Below are 14,298 nucleotides of genomic sequence, written 5' to 3'. Positions count from 1 at the left end.
GAGACGACGGGACCATGCTCAACAGTTAAGAGACGCTGTGTTACAACTCTCAGAAGAAGAATGTGCGTCAATGCGTGCGCCAATGTGCAGCAACTGGGCTTCATCAAGTATCAAACAGATCACACATCACACCTACCATGATTTTGTTCAATGAGATGAAAACTTATTTGATGTTCAATCCAGTGTTCAGGTTGACTTCAGTGCTTATGTTTTAGTAGAAGTGAAGCTGTGGTGCTTTAGTTTAATACATGGACACAGCACTAAACTTTGTTGTTGGTTGTTAGTTGTTTTTTTAGATTTTGGGATCAACCGTCACTTTTTAGTAATGGGAGAATTATTTCTCTGCACTGTGCGAGTCGTCCCAGAGCCATTGTTCAGCCTGAAGCCAATACGTTTTTAGGTTGAAAAGTTTGCCCCCCTGAAAAAATGTAATGCCCCCCCTTAAATGTTTTTCTGCAGCCGGGTCTGTCAGTGTTATACTAGATCCACTCAGTATAAACTGTTGTCAACATTGAAGTCAAATCATCTCCAGAAATGATACTTTGTGATGAAGTCTTAATGTTAAAAGAGACAAATGTAATAATATCTTTAATGAATCAATTCATGTACATTTATATCAAACCTGCTATTCCCTGCATGATGGGATCAGAAACACTAGAATTCTACTTTCTCGGGACGTTTTAGATTTACAACGACGACATCATTAAAAGTGTGAACTGCAGTCACACTGCAAGTTTATGTCCATAATCCTTAGATATTCTCTCCAAATGAGAACAATTTAACAGAAGAGTTTAACATTACCTTGGCTGTAGTCATGCTCTGTAGACAGAAGCTTCACCTGCACAGGTGATCTCATTAGCTCGTCCTGTCTCTCCACCTGCACGCAAAGCAACTTGTACTCTCTGCTGCCCTCTAGTGTTGCTAAAACGATTTATTATGTCCAATAAACAAACCTACAGAAAGACTTAACAGTGTGGGTCTTTCTTTTTATTTCAAGGGTCCCCATTTTATCTCAAACATCAATATAGCTAATATTTAACACTAATTGGTAAATATCAAACATGTATGCTTCATTACAGTTGAAACAATTGTTCTCTGGTAACAAATATTTATCATTAAACATGTGTGTTCATGTATGATCCATGGCACTCATCATGATGGACAAATATGATGGAAAAACATTGTATTAGTGTCAGTACAGTACACGAGGTTGGAAATCAACCACGCATTTGCGCATGCGTTGTCCACCTACAAGGAGGTTTATAACGGTCAGACGCGGAAGAATCTACGAAACTATCACTGATAGATTCTCAAAAATCATCTGATATTAAATGATCTTTTCTCTCAAGGATAAGGATGTTGAAGGAGTGACGTCACAGTGTCCACTGTTGAAGGATAAGGATGTTGAGTGTCCAGCTGGAAGGAGCACAGGTACATGTTGTGGTTTATTAAAGTCTCTTTTCATTTTATTGACATCGGTAAATGTAACGCTAAGTTTAAGTGAAGGTATCAAGACCTGTCGCCCTTCCCAGCTATCTTCTAAATAATCCACGGAGGAAAAATTCAGAAAAAAAAGTCTTATATAGATCCAGAGCGGTCCGTAATAGGAACAAAAAAACAAAACAGGCACTCGGGGCGAAGGCAGGGCACTTCTGGAGATCGGGGTCCCAACAGCAACTAAAACAAAAAGACAAAAGGACTCACTTGAGTAAATAAAAGTGCTGACAACGTCAGGAGTATCCAAAGGATTATCCAGTTGTGATTCAAAGGCGAGGAGCGAGATCGAAAGGACAGCCAACCTGGTCTGGAAACGCAATACTCTGGCGAGTTCTTCCGGGTAGAGACGCTCCTTATCAATGGGAAGAACCCGCCACTCCATCATCCCCAGCCGCGCACCTGCCAGCGTCTGTCACTCAAAACACAGGACACATGAAAACGGAAAACCACCTTCAAAATAAAACAAAAGAACATAAGCATGACACTTGTATGTTGATTCTATCAAATGTATTCTGCCTATTTTAAATGTTGACCTTTTTTCTTATAAGAGTAACTGTCAGGAGTCTTGATGTAAAACGTCACTCAAATGTGTCATTTATTTATTTCTCTCACAGGATTCAGAGTCAATGTTCATTGCACAGAATTTCCATCTCCGTCCTGCACTGTCTGTGATGATGGAACTTACATGGACAAATTGAACCGAGAGAAACATGGTTTCAAGTGTCTCGTCTGTACTGAAGGTAAAGTTTGTTCTTCACTAGAATGATGAGTTGGTCAGTATGTAGATGTGATGTAGAATTTGTTATTGACTAACAGGACTGAGAGAGATCAGATCCTGTACCTTCACAGCAAACACCAAGTGTGAACCTCTGGAGGGTTTTTTCTGTGTGGACGGCTCAGTGGACACATGTGTGGCAGCACAGCAACACTCCACATGTGAACCAGGACAGTTCATCATCAGAGCAGGCGAGTTTCACATCCAACATGTGAAATGCAAGAGTGCAGAAACTATAAGACACACACAATGTTCTTCACAGGAACGTCCTCCACAGACACTGAGTGTGGAACCTGCAGTGAAGGAACATTTTCAAATGGAACGTTCACGTCATGTCAGGATCACAAACAGTGAGTGAAGCTTCACAAATGTTTGCTCCAGATGTTTTCTTCTAAACTGTCTCCACTTGTCTTTGTAGATGTTCAACATATCTACGAGAAGGAACTATTTCTTCTGACTCTGTATGTCGAGAAGGTTTGACACCAGGAGAAGTGGCTGGAATTATTGTTGCTGTGATCGTTCTACTGATCACATGTTCTGTAGTTTATTGGTATAAAAAAAGAAAAAGAGGTAAAAAACAAATGCATTCATAAAAATCACATTATTATATTGATTTGTGTTTATCTGGAGTCATTTCCTTGAATTATTTTTCTCCTTAACCAGATGGAAAAGAGTTCAAGAGAAGAAGGAAGGTATGTAAGAATGTTTTTTAGTCATTTATCAAAGTGATTTAATGTTTAAATGTAATGTTGATTAATTTTGCAAATGTCATCACTTGTACAATTAAAATGAATGTCAATTTTGGTTTAATATCTTCAGCACTGCAGTATTTGTGCATCAGAGAAACGATCATTATTTCTTATTAGGAGGTGGCAGTGGGAATGAATGAATGTATGGATTCAACGGAGCATCCGTGAGAATTTCAATTAGTTTGAGCTTTTTTTTTAATCTAAACTGACTTATTTTTTTCTTGTCTTAGATCAATTTATTCATCTGAGAATAAGTCCGATGAAGTGGAACATGTTCCACTGATGGTAGAACCCGGGGAAGACCCAGAACACACTGAAGAAGCATGTTCCTCCACTGGGCTGGAAACACAGGGGGGTCCTCCAGAAAGAGCTGGACGATGTAACTGGGGAGAAGAAAGTATGGACCTCTCTGCTGAAGCTGCTGCCCCCGTGACAAGAATCCAGATAAACAGACCAGAGATAGCAGACGTTGAATATGAACTAATTGGACACGAGGATATTAAAGTAGATTGTTCAGTCATTCAATAGAATGTTTGAGTTTTATACAACATGAAAAATGTGTTCATAAATGATGTGTTCAGTGAACATAACATATTTCTGGCTGTTTTCATTTGCCTGTGTGTGTAGCTTAGTCTGTGATATAGAAAACAGTTTCTGTCAAAGCTTTCATTAATCTCATAAATGGCTGATCAGTTAAACATCAGCCAGGTTTGAGGATGTACTTCACTCCACAGCCGTCAGTGTTGCTTGTTCTTTCACTGCCCTTTTTGTGAGGTCACCAAATTCAGACCAGCACAGATGGACAAAACCCAACAGCACATACAAAGCCACTTGAGAAAGGCAATCATCATGGAGGTGTGTACAGTATATGTTTAGTTAGTTCCTCGTATATTGCATCATAAAAGTCTAACCGTTTACATTTTTATGTTTGACAGACTATCCGATACACAGATGTGGGCTGCAGACCAGAACCTCACGTCCATTGTCATGTGCGTGTCAATGTGTGTCAATGCGCGCGTGTGTCAATGTGCGTCAATGCTTGCGCGCGTGTCAATGTGCGTCAATGCTTGCGTGCGTGTCAATGCGTGTGCGTGTGTCAATATGCTTGCGCGCGTGTCAATGTGCGTCAATGCTTGCGCGCGTGCGTGTCAATGTGCGTCAATGCGCGCGTGCGTGTCAATGTGCGTCAATGCGCCCGTGCGTGTCAATGCGTGTGCGTGCGTCAATATGCGCGAGTGTCAATGTGCGTCAATGCTTGCGCGCGTGTCAATGTGCGTCAATGCTTGCGCGTGTCAATGTGCGTCAATGCTTGCGCGTGTCAACACACAACACACGCACGCACACATTAAACAAATGCGCACACCCACATTAAACAAACGCGCACGCACACATAAAACACACGCATGCATACACAGACATGCACTGACAAACGCACACACACACGGTGACATGCAAACATAAAACACACGCACGCACGCACACATAAAACAAACGCGGATTTTATAGGTTTGTTTGTGATGTGTAGTTATGCGTTTGTGTGCATGTCATTGGTGTGTGTGCGCGTGCGCGTTTCTTTAATATGTGCGTGCGCGCATTTGTTTTATGTGTGCGTGCGCGCATTTGTTTTATGTGACGTGCGCGCATTTGTTTTATGTGTGCATGCGCGCATTTGCTTTATGTGTGCATGCGCGCATTTGTTTTATGTGTGCATGCGCGCATTTGTTTTATGTGTGCGTGCGCGCATTTGTTTCATGTGACATGCACACATAAAACACACGCACGCACGCACACATAAAACAAACGCGGACGCACACAAAACACACGCATGCACACACAGACATGCACTGACACACGCACACACACGGTGACATGCACACATAAAACACACACACGCACGCACACGCAGACACACACTGACACATGCGCAAAACAAATGCGCAAGAGCACACAAAACAAATGCGCGCGCACAGATAAAACAAATGCACACGCACACAACACACGCACGCACACATTAAACAAATGCGCACACCCACATAAAACAAACGCGCACGCACACATAAAACACACGCATGCATACACAGACATGCACTGACAAACGCACACACACACGGTGACATGCAAACATAAAACACACGCACGCACGCACACATAAAACAAACGCGGGTTTTATAGGTTTGTTTGTGATGTGTAGTTATGCGTTTGTGTGCATGTCATTGGTGTGTGTGCGCATGTGTCAGTGTGTGTCTGCGTGTGCGTGCGTGTGTGTGTTTTATGTGTGCATGTCACCGTGTGTGTGCGTGTGTCAGTGCATGTCTGTGTGTGCATGCGTGTGTTTTGTGTGCGTCCGCGTTTGTTTTATGTGTGCGTGCGTGCGTGTGTTTTATGTGTGCATGTCACATGAAACAAATGCGCGCACGCACACATAAAACAAATGCGCGCACGCACACATAAAACAAATGCGCGCATGCACACATAAAACAAATGCGCGCATGCACACATAAAGCAAATGCGCGCATGCACACATAAAACAAATGCGCGCACGTCACATAAAACAAATGCGCGCACGCACACATAAAACAAATGCGCGCACGCACATATTAAAGAAATGCGCACGCGCACACAAAACAAATGCGCAAGAGCACACAAAACAAATGCGCGCGCACAGATAAAACAAATGCACACGCACACAACACACGCACGCACACATTAAACAAATGCGCACACCCACATAAAACAAACGCGCACGCACACATAAAACACACGCATGCATACACAGACATGCACTGACAAACGCACACACACACGGTGACATGCAAACATAAAACACACGCACGCACGCACACATAAAACAAACGCGGGTTTTATAGGTTTGTTTGTGATGTGTAGTTATGCGTTTGTGTGCATATCATTGGTGTGTGTGCGCATGTGTCAGTGTGTGTATGCGTGTGCGTGCGTGTGTGTGTTTTATGTGTGCATGTCACCGTGTGTGTGCGTGTGTCAGTGCATGTCTGTGTGTGCATGCGTGTGTTTTGTGTGCGTCCGCGTTTGTTTTATGTGTGCGTGCGTGCGTGTGTTTTATGTGTGCATGTCACATGAAACAAATGCGCGCACGCACACATAAAACAAATGCGCGCATGCACACATAAAGCAAATGCGCGCATGCACACATAAAACAAATGCGCGCACGTCACATAAAACAAATGCGCGCACGCACACATAAAACAAATGCGCGCACGCACATATTAAAGAAATGCGCACGCGCACACAAAACAAATGCGCAAGAGCACACAAAACAAATGCGCGCGCACAGATAAAACAAATGCACACGCACACAACACACGCACGCACACATTAAACAAATGCGCACACCCACATAAAACAAACGCGCACGCACACATAAAACACACGCATGCATACACAGACATGCACTGACAAACGCACACACACACGGTGACATGCAAACATAAAACACACGCACGCACGCACACATAAAACAAACGCGGATTTTATAGGTTTGTTTGTGATCTGTAGTTATGCGTTTGTGTGCATGTCATTGGTGTGTGTGCGCATGTGTCAGTGTGTGTCTGCGTGTGCGTGCGTGTGTGTGTTTTATGTGTGCATGTCACCGTGTGTGTGCGTGTGTCAGTGCATGTCTGTGTGTGCATGCGTGTGTGTGTTTTATGTGTGCATGTCACCGTGTGTGTGCGTGTGTCAGTGCATGTCTGTGTGTGCATGCGTGTGTTTTGTGTGCGTCCGCGTTTGTTTTATGTGTGCGTGCGTGCGTGTGTTTTATGTGTGCATGTCACATGAAACAAATGCGCGCACGCACACATAAAACAAATGCGCGCATGCACACATAAAACAAATGCGCGCATGCACACATAAAACAAATGCGCGCGCGCGCACACAAAACACACGGATGCACACACAGACATGCACTGACACACGCACACACACACGGTGACATGCACACATAAAACAAACGCGGACGCACACAAAACAATGTGCGTCAATGCTTGCGCGTGTCAACACACAACACACGCACGCACACATTAAACAAATGCGCACACCCACATTAAACAAACGCGCACGCACACATAAAACACACGCATGCATACACAGACATGCACTGACAAACGCACACACACGGTGACATGCAAACATAAAACACACGCACGCACGCACACATAATGCGTGTGTTTTGTGTGCGTCCGCGTTTGTTTTATGTGTGCGTGCGTGCGTGTGTTTTATGTGTGCATGTCACATGAAACAAATGCGCGCACGCACACATAAAACAAATGCGCGCATGCACACATAAAACAAATGCGCGCATGCACACATAAAGCAAATGCGCGCATGCACACATAAAACAAATGCGCGCACGTCACATGAAACAAATGCGCGCACGCACACATAAAACAAATGCGCGCACGCACATATTAAAGAAATGCGCACGCGCACACAAAACAAATGCGCAAGAGCACACAAAACAAATGCGCGCGCACAGATAAAACAAATGCACACGCACACAACACACGCACGCACACATTAAACAAATGCGCACACCCACATAAAACAAACGCGCACGCACACATAAAACACACGCATGCATACACAGACATGCACTGACAAACGCACACACACACGGTGACATGCAAACATAAAACACACGCACGCACGCACACATAAAACAAACGCGGGTTTTATAGGTTTGTTTGTGATGTGTAGTTATGCGTTTGTGTGCATGTCATTGGTGTGTGTGCGCATGTGTCAGTGTGTGTCTGCGTGTGCGTGCGTGTGTGTGTTTTATGTGTGCATGTCACCGTGTGTGTGCGTGTGTCAGTGCATGTCTGTGTGTGCATGCGTGTGTTTTGTGTGCGTCCGCGTTTGTTTTATGTGTGCGTGCGTGCGTGTGTTTTATGTGTGCATGTCACATGAAACAAATGCGCGCACGCACACATAAAACAAATGCGCGCATGCACACATAAAACAAATGCGCGCATGCACACATAAAACAAATGCGCGCATGCACACATAAAGCAAATGCGCGCATGCACACATAAAACAAATGTGCGCACGTCACATAAAACAAATGCGCGCACGCACACATAAAACAAATGCGCGCACGCACATATTAAAGAAATGCGCACGCGCACACAAAACAAATGCGCAAGAGCACACAAAACAAATGCGCGCGCACAGATAAAACAAATGCACACGCACACAACACACGCACGCACATATTAAACAAATGCGCACACCCACATAAAACAAACGCGCACGCACACATAAAACACACGCATGCATACACAGACATGCACTGACAAACGCACACACACACGGTGACATGCAAACATAAAACACACGCACGCACGCACACATAAAACAAACGCGGGTTTTATAGGTTTGTTTGTGATGTGTAGTTATGCGTTTGTGTGCATGTCATTGGTGTGTGTGCGCATGTGTCAGTGTGTGTCTGCGTGTGCGTGCGTGTGTGTGTTTTATGTGTGCATGTCACCGTGTGTGTGCGTGTGTCAGTGCATGTCTGTGTGTGCATGCGTGTGTTTTGTGTGCGTCCGCGTTTGTTTTATGTGTGCGTGCGTGCGTGTGTTTTATGTGTGCATGTCACATGAAACAAATGCGCGCACGCACACATAAAACAAATGCGCGCATGCACACATAAAACAAATGCGCGCATGCACACATAAAACAAATGCGCGCATGCACACATAAAGCAAATGCGCGCATGCACACATAAAACAAATGTGCGCACGTCACATAAAACAAATGCGCGCACGCACACATAAAACAAATGCGCGCACGCACATATTAAAGAAATGCGCACGCGCACACAAAACAAATGCGCAAGAGCACACAAAACAAATGCGCGCGCACAGATAAAACAAATGCACACGCACACAACACACGCACGCACACATTAAACAAATGCGCACACCCACATAAAACAAACGCGCACGCACACATAAAACACACGCATGCATACACAGACATGCACTGACAAACGCACACACACACGGTGACATGCAAACATAAAACACACGCACGCACGCACACATAAAACAAACGCGGGTTTTATAGGTTTGTTTGTGATGTGTAGTTATGCGTTTGTGTGCATGTCATTGGTGTGTGTGCGCATGTGTCAGTGTGTGTCTGCGTGTGCGTGCGTGTGTGTGTTTTATGTGTGCATGTCACCGTGTGTGTGCGTGTGTCAGTGCATGTCTGTGTGTGCATGCGTGTGTGTGTTTTATGTGTGCATGTCACCGTGTGTGTGCGTGTGTCAGTGCATGTCTGTGTGTGCATGCGTGTGTTTAATGTGTGCGTGTGCGTTTGTTTTGTGTGCGTCCGCGTTTGTTTTATGTGTGCGTGCGTGCGTGTGTTTTATGTGTGCATGTCACATGAAACAAATGCGCGCACGCACACATAAAACAAATGCGCGCATGCACACATAAAACAAATGCGCGCATGCACACATAAAACAAATGCGCGCGCGCGCACACAAAACACACGGATGCACACACAGACATGCACTGACACACGCACACACACACGGTGACATGCACACATAAAACAAACGCGGACGCACACAAAACAAACGCGCACGCACACATAAAACACACGCATGCATACATAGACATGCACTGACAAACGCACACACACACGGTGACATGCAAACATAAAACACACGCACGCACGAACACATAAAACAAACGCGGATTTTTTTAGAATAGAATAGAATAGAAAAGCTTTATTCATCCCCAGAGGGGAAACACACTTTCACAACAGCGCAGATTAAAAAAAAAATATATAGGTTTGTTTGTGATGTGTAGTTATGCGTTTGTGTGCATGTCACTGGTGTGTGTGCGCATGTGTCAGTGTGTGTCTGCGTGTGCGTGCGTGTGTGTGTTTTATGTGTGCATGTCACCGTGTGTGTATGCGTGTGTCAGTGCATGTCTGTGTGTGCATGCGTGTGTTTAATGTGTGCGTGCGCGTTTGTTTTGTGTGCGTCCGCGTTTGTTTTATGTGTGCGTGCGTGCGTGTGTTTATGTGTGCATGTCACCGTGTGTGTGGGCGTGTGTCAGTGCATGTCTGTGTGTGCATGCGTGTGTTTTAGGTGTGCGTGCGCGTTTCTTTGATGTGTGCGTCCGCGTTTGTTTTATGTGTGCGTGCGTGCGTGTGTTTTATGTGTGCATGTCACCGTGTGTGTGTGCGTTTGTCAGTGCATGTCCGTGTACGCATGCGTGTGTTTTATGTGTGCGTGCGCGTTTGTTTTATGTGGGTGTGCGCATTTGTTTAATGTGTGCGTTCGTGCACAGTAAATTTCCAAGTGTCAAAAAGGAAGTGTTAATGTATTTTAACTATTTCATAGACTGGTTTAACTCTTCCAGATGTAACACAACAACAACAGGTGTAAAACGTGGCTCCTCCCCCTGCAGTGCTGTTGTCAATATCCAGAGTTAAAACCCAGGTGTTATTTATTCAGTGTAAAAAGTGAATGAACACTGTCAAGGGTCAATTTAACAATATTCAGTGTTAATATCTTAATATGCTCCGCCCATTTCAAATGATCCAGAAGTTTCTAGAGTAATTGGACCTCATGGACCACCGCCATGTTTCCATTGGTAAAGACTGTGGTAAGTCTCTCCATCTGCTGACTTATATTTAAATGAATTAAACGATTTATACAATTGTATTCACCGTGACTGTACTACCATTCGCTTTTTAGACTTCTAATGTAGATGAATTGCTATGTGGTTCACCAACATTAAGTTACATTCTATTACTTGTAATGCGGTACAGTTAACCTGCGCAGTGAACACCACGTGTAGACACTTGTAACCAATACCACTATGGATTATTGTGTATATTCGGTTTATGGTGCTCGCTCAAAACAACAGATGTATATGCTGTCTGTACATGCGCGCGCCAGTAAGTACGGTAGTTCATTCCCGCGCCACTCCCCCTCTGTCAGGCTTTAGTTTTTAGTAATGTAACCCAGCCGTTTATTTGTCGTTTTATGTTTCAATTATTTTCACTGGAAGTATATAATTAAACCCAGTTGTTATTTTCGTGTTTTATGTTTTATTACTTTTCAATGCATGTATCGCATCAAGACACTGTCGCTTTAAGACGGCCATTGTTTTTTACCTGCGTTCCACGGATGAGACGCGTGGTGTTCAGATGCTTCAGCGGCTCAGAGACTGAGACACGTGTAAGTAAGTAAGTAAGTAAGTAATATTTATTTATATAGCGCTTTTCGAGACCAGGGTCACAAAGCGCTTTAACAATCAAAAACAATACTCAAAACAGTACATACTTCAAAGATCAAGACAACACCGAGAACAACAAGTTCGAGAAATTCAAGGAAAAGCCTGAACAAATAGAAACGTCTTAAGATGTTTCTTAAAGGAGTCAGTAGACTCCATCAAGCGCAAAGAGAGAGGAAGATTGTTCCAAAGCTTAAGAGCAACAGCCTGAAAAGATTTCTCTCCTCTGGTCCTGAGCCGTGTGCGTGGAACCATCAGTAGATTCTGATCCACAGACCTCAGAGACCGAGCTGGGGTGTAAGGCTGGATCAGATCAGTGATGTAAGGAGGAGCCTGACCATGAATAGCTCTGAAAGTAAGAACCAGAATTTTAAAGTTGATCCTGAAAGAAACTGGAAGCCAGTGAAGAGTTTTAAGGATCGGAGAAATGTGAGTTCTCCTACTTGAGCGGGTCAGAATTCTCGCTGCAGAGTTCTGAATCAACTGCAGACGAGACAGCTCCTTCTTGTTAAGACATGAAAACAAACCGTTACAATAGTCCAGACGAGAAGAAACAAACGCATGGATTACAAGCTCCAGATCATGTTGTGACAACATTTTCCTAAGTTTAGAGATTTTTCTCAGTTGAAGAAAACAGTTTCTGGTCAGTTTTCTGCAGTGTTGAACAAGAGACATGTCTTTATCAAATACAACACCCAGGTTTCTCAGGCTCAGTTTGACAGACTGACCTAAGTCACCCAAGTAATGACTCAACCATGGAATCTTATCATCAGGAGCAATCACCAGAGTTTCAGTTTTGTCCACATTAAGCTGTAAAGTGTGCCAACGCTCCTGCAATTTTACTGAATACACTCGCTTATCACTCCTAGGTGAGCCTAAACAATACGTTTATATTATTGTTTATATTGCTGTGTGTAAATGAATGTTGTGTCGAAGCAGCTATTTAAGTTTTTGTGTGAAACTTGAAGCATTGTTTTATAACTTTATTCAAGTGTATATTTTCGATAGTATTTTATATTGTACTGTTTCACTTTGTTTTGAAAGTAAGTTGCACTTTATATTTTGTTATCGCGTGGTGTTCAGATGCTTCAGCGGCTCAGAGTTCACCGCATCTGTTATTTAACACGCCGATTAAACGTTCGTGCTGTTGTATGGTTAACAAGCGTTGAATGTGTTGAAGGTGCCGTAGCTAAGAATCTTGAATATTAATAAAATAAATCGCCTACCATGACCCACCAATATAGCAAACTTTTTATTGGAATATAAATATATTTTCGTCCTTCAAAATAACAAACAAAATACGTGTGTGAGTTACATTATAATTAAAAAAGCTAAGTTTTAGCGAACTAGCTCTCGTGTTAACGCACCACAGAAAGTTACATTACACGCAATGAAACATTATTTCTGAGTCTTAAAGCAATAATGATATCTTACCTCAATAGACGAGTGACGCGCACCTGATTCCGTCAAGTTATGCACAAACGTGAGGATAAAATGCGATCGATCTTTGTCAACAAGTGTGACGTCATCATCCGGAAGTTGCGTATGCGGCAATTTGAAAACTTTTTAGCTGACGCTAAATTTAAACTAAACTTAACTCGGTCTTTATACAAGCACGCATCTACTATTGTATTCATGGCGCTTTTAAACAAACAAGCACAATATCTCATTGTATTCCTGTGGTGTGACGTCACCGCTGCAGGATCAGTTGATTAGCATGTGTGACGTCACCCCTGCAGACTCGTGATTAATGTTGACAAACGTCACGTAGACGCTCATAATCGCAGCTAAATAAAAAGAAAACATATGTCCATAAACGCAATCTCAATGAAAGCTTCTATTTTCATAGAAAAGCGCACCGGATTATAAAGAGGATCAAGCGAAATAGCACAGACTTTATTTTACTCATTCATAAAACAATGTCAACATTATGGAGTTGAAACACCTAAAAATATACAATATAGTCACTTTTACAGGACCTTTTAAGCATGTTTTAATCCGCGAGAGCTTCTTGACTTCCGCGATGCGTAAACAATCCAAGCTCCAAAAAATTAAAATTAAGCATTTTTACCGATTTATATTCACTCTGTACCTCCTTAAAGTGGTTTGAGGTCGTTAAGCACAATCAGGATTAGAATCACACTGTTGACATTAAACATTTCAAATGAGCTTCATAGTTGTAGAATTACGGTAGCCAAATGAAACAGCGACACGTCACGTTACCAAGGCAACGAAGAGATGGGCGACGCGTCAAATGTAACCCGGGTCGTTTGAATCCGACGTCGGGGGGTGCTCTGTATAATACTGGGTGACCCGTGCGTGTCAATGCGTGCGCGCGTGTCAATGTGCGTCAATACGTGTGTGTCAATGTGCGTCAATGTGCGTCAATACGTGTGTGTGTGTCAATGTGCGTCAATGCGTGCGGGTGTGTCAATGCGTATAGACGTGTGTTTATATGTGTGTAGATATATGTGTGTATGTGTATAGACGTGTGTGTGTATATATGTGTGTGTATGTGTATAGACGTGTGTGTATATATATGTGTGTATGTGTATAGACGTGTGTGTGTGTATATATGTGTGTGTATAGACGTGTGTGTATGTGTATAGACGTGTGTGTATATGTGTGTATGTGTATAGACGTGTGTGTGTGTGTGTGTGTGTGTGTATATATATATACGTGTGTGTGTTTATATATGTGTGTATGTGTATAGACGTGTGTGTGTATATATATGTGTGTATATGTGTGTATGTGTATAGACGTGTGTGTGTGTATATGTGTGTATGTGTATAGACGTGTGTGTATATATATGTGTGTATATGTGTGTATGTGTATAGACGTGTGTGTATATATATGTGTGTATGTGTATAGACGTGTGTGTGTATATGTATATGTGTGTATGTGTATAGACGTGTGTGTGTGTGTGTGTGTGTGTATATACTGTATATATATTGTAACGATCCTGTTTGTTCTGTTCATTAATGTTGCGGGC

General features: G+C 43.0%; 1 long non-coding RNA gene across 1 annotated transcript; it reads right to left on the bottom strand.

Moving 5' to 3' along the window:
* Nucleotides 1-1,318: 1,318 nt before the first annotated feature.
* On the bottom strand, nucleotides 1,319-12,802 carry LOC148058787 (uncharacterized). Its single transcript, XR_015709491.1, has 3 exons — nucleotides 12,741-12,802; nucleotides 1,800-1,906; nucleotides 1,319-1,677 (listed from the first exon to the last, which is right to left on the bottom strand). It is a non-coding gene; the product is annotated as an uncharacterized LOC148058787 (long non-coding RNA).
* Nucleotides 12,803-14,298: the final 1,496 nt, after the last annotated feature.

Source organism: Callionymus lyra, chromosome 19 (genome assembly GCF_982586985.1).
Source record: "Callionymus lyra chromosome 19, fCalLyr1.hap1.1, whole genome shotgun sequence".
NCBI lineage: Eukaryota > Metazoa > Chordata > Actinopteri > Syngnathiformes > Callionymidae > Callionymus > Callionymus lyra.
The sequence above is the reverse complement of the archived record's forward strand: the minus strand, read 5'-3'. Positions and strand labels throughout refer to the sequence as shown.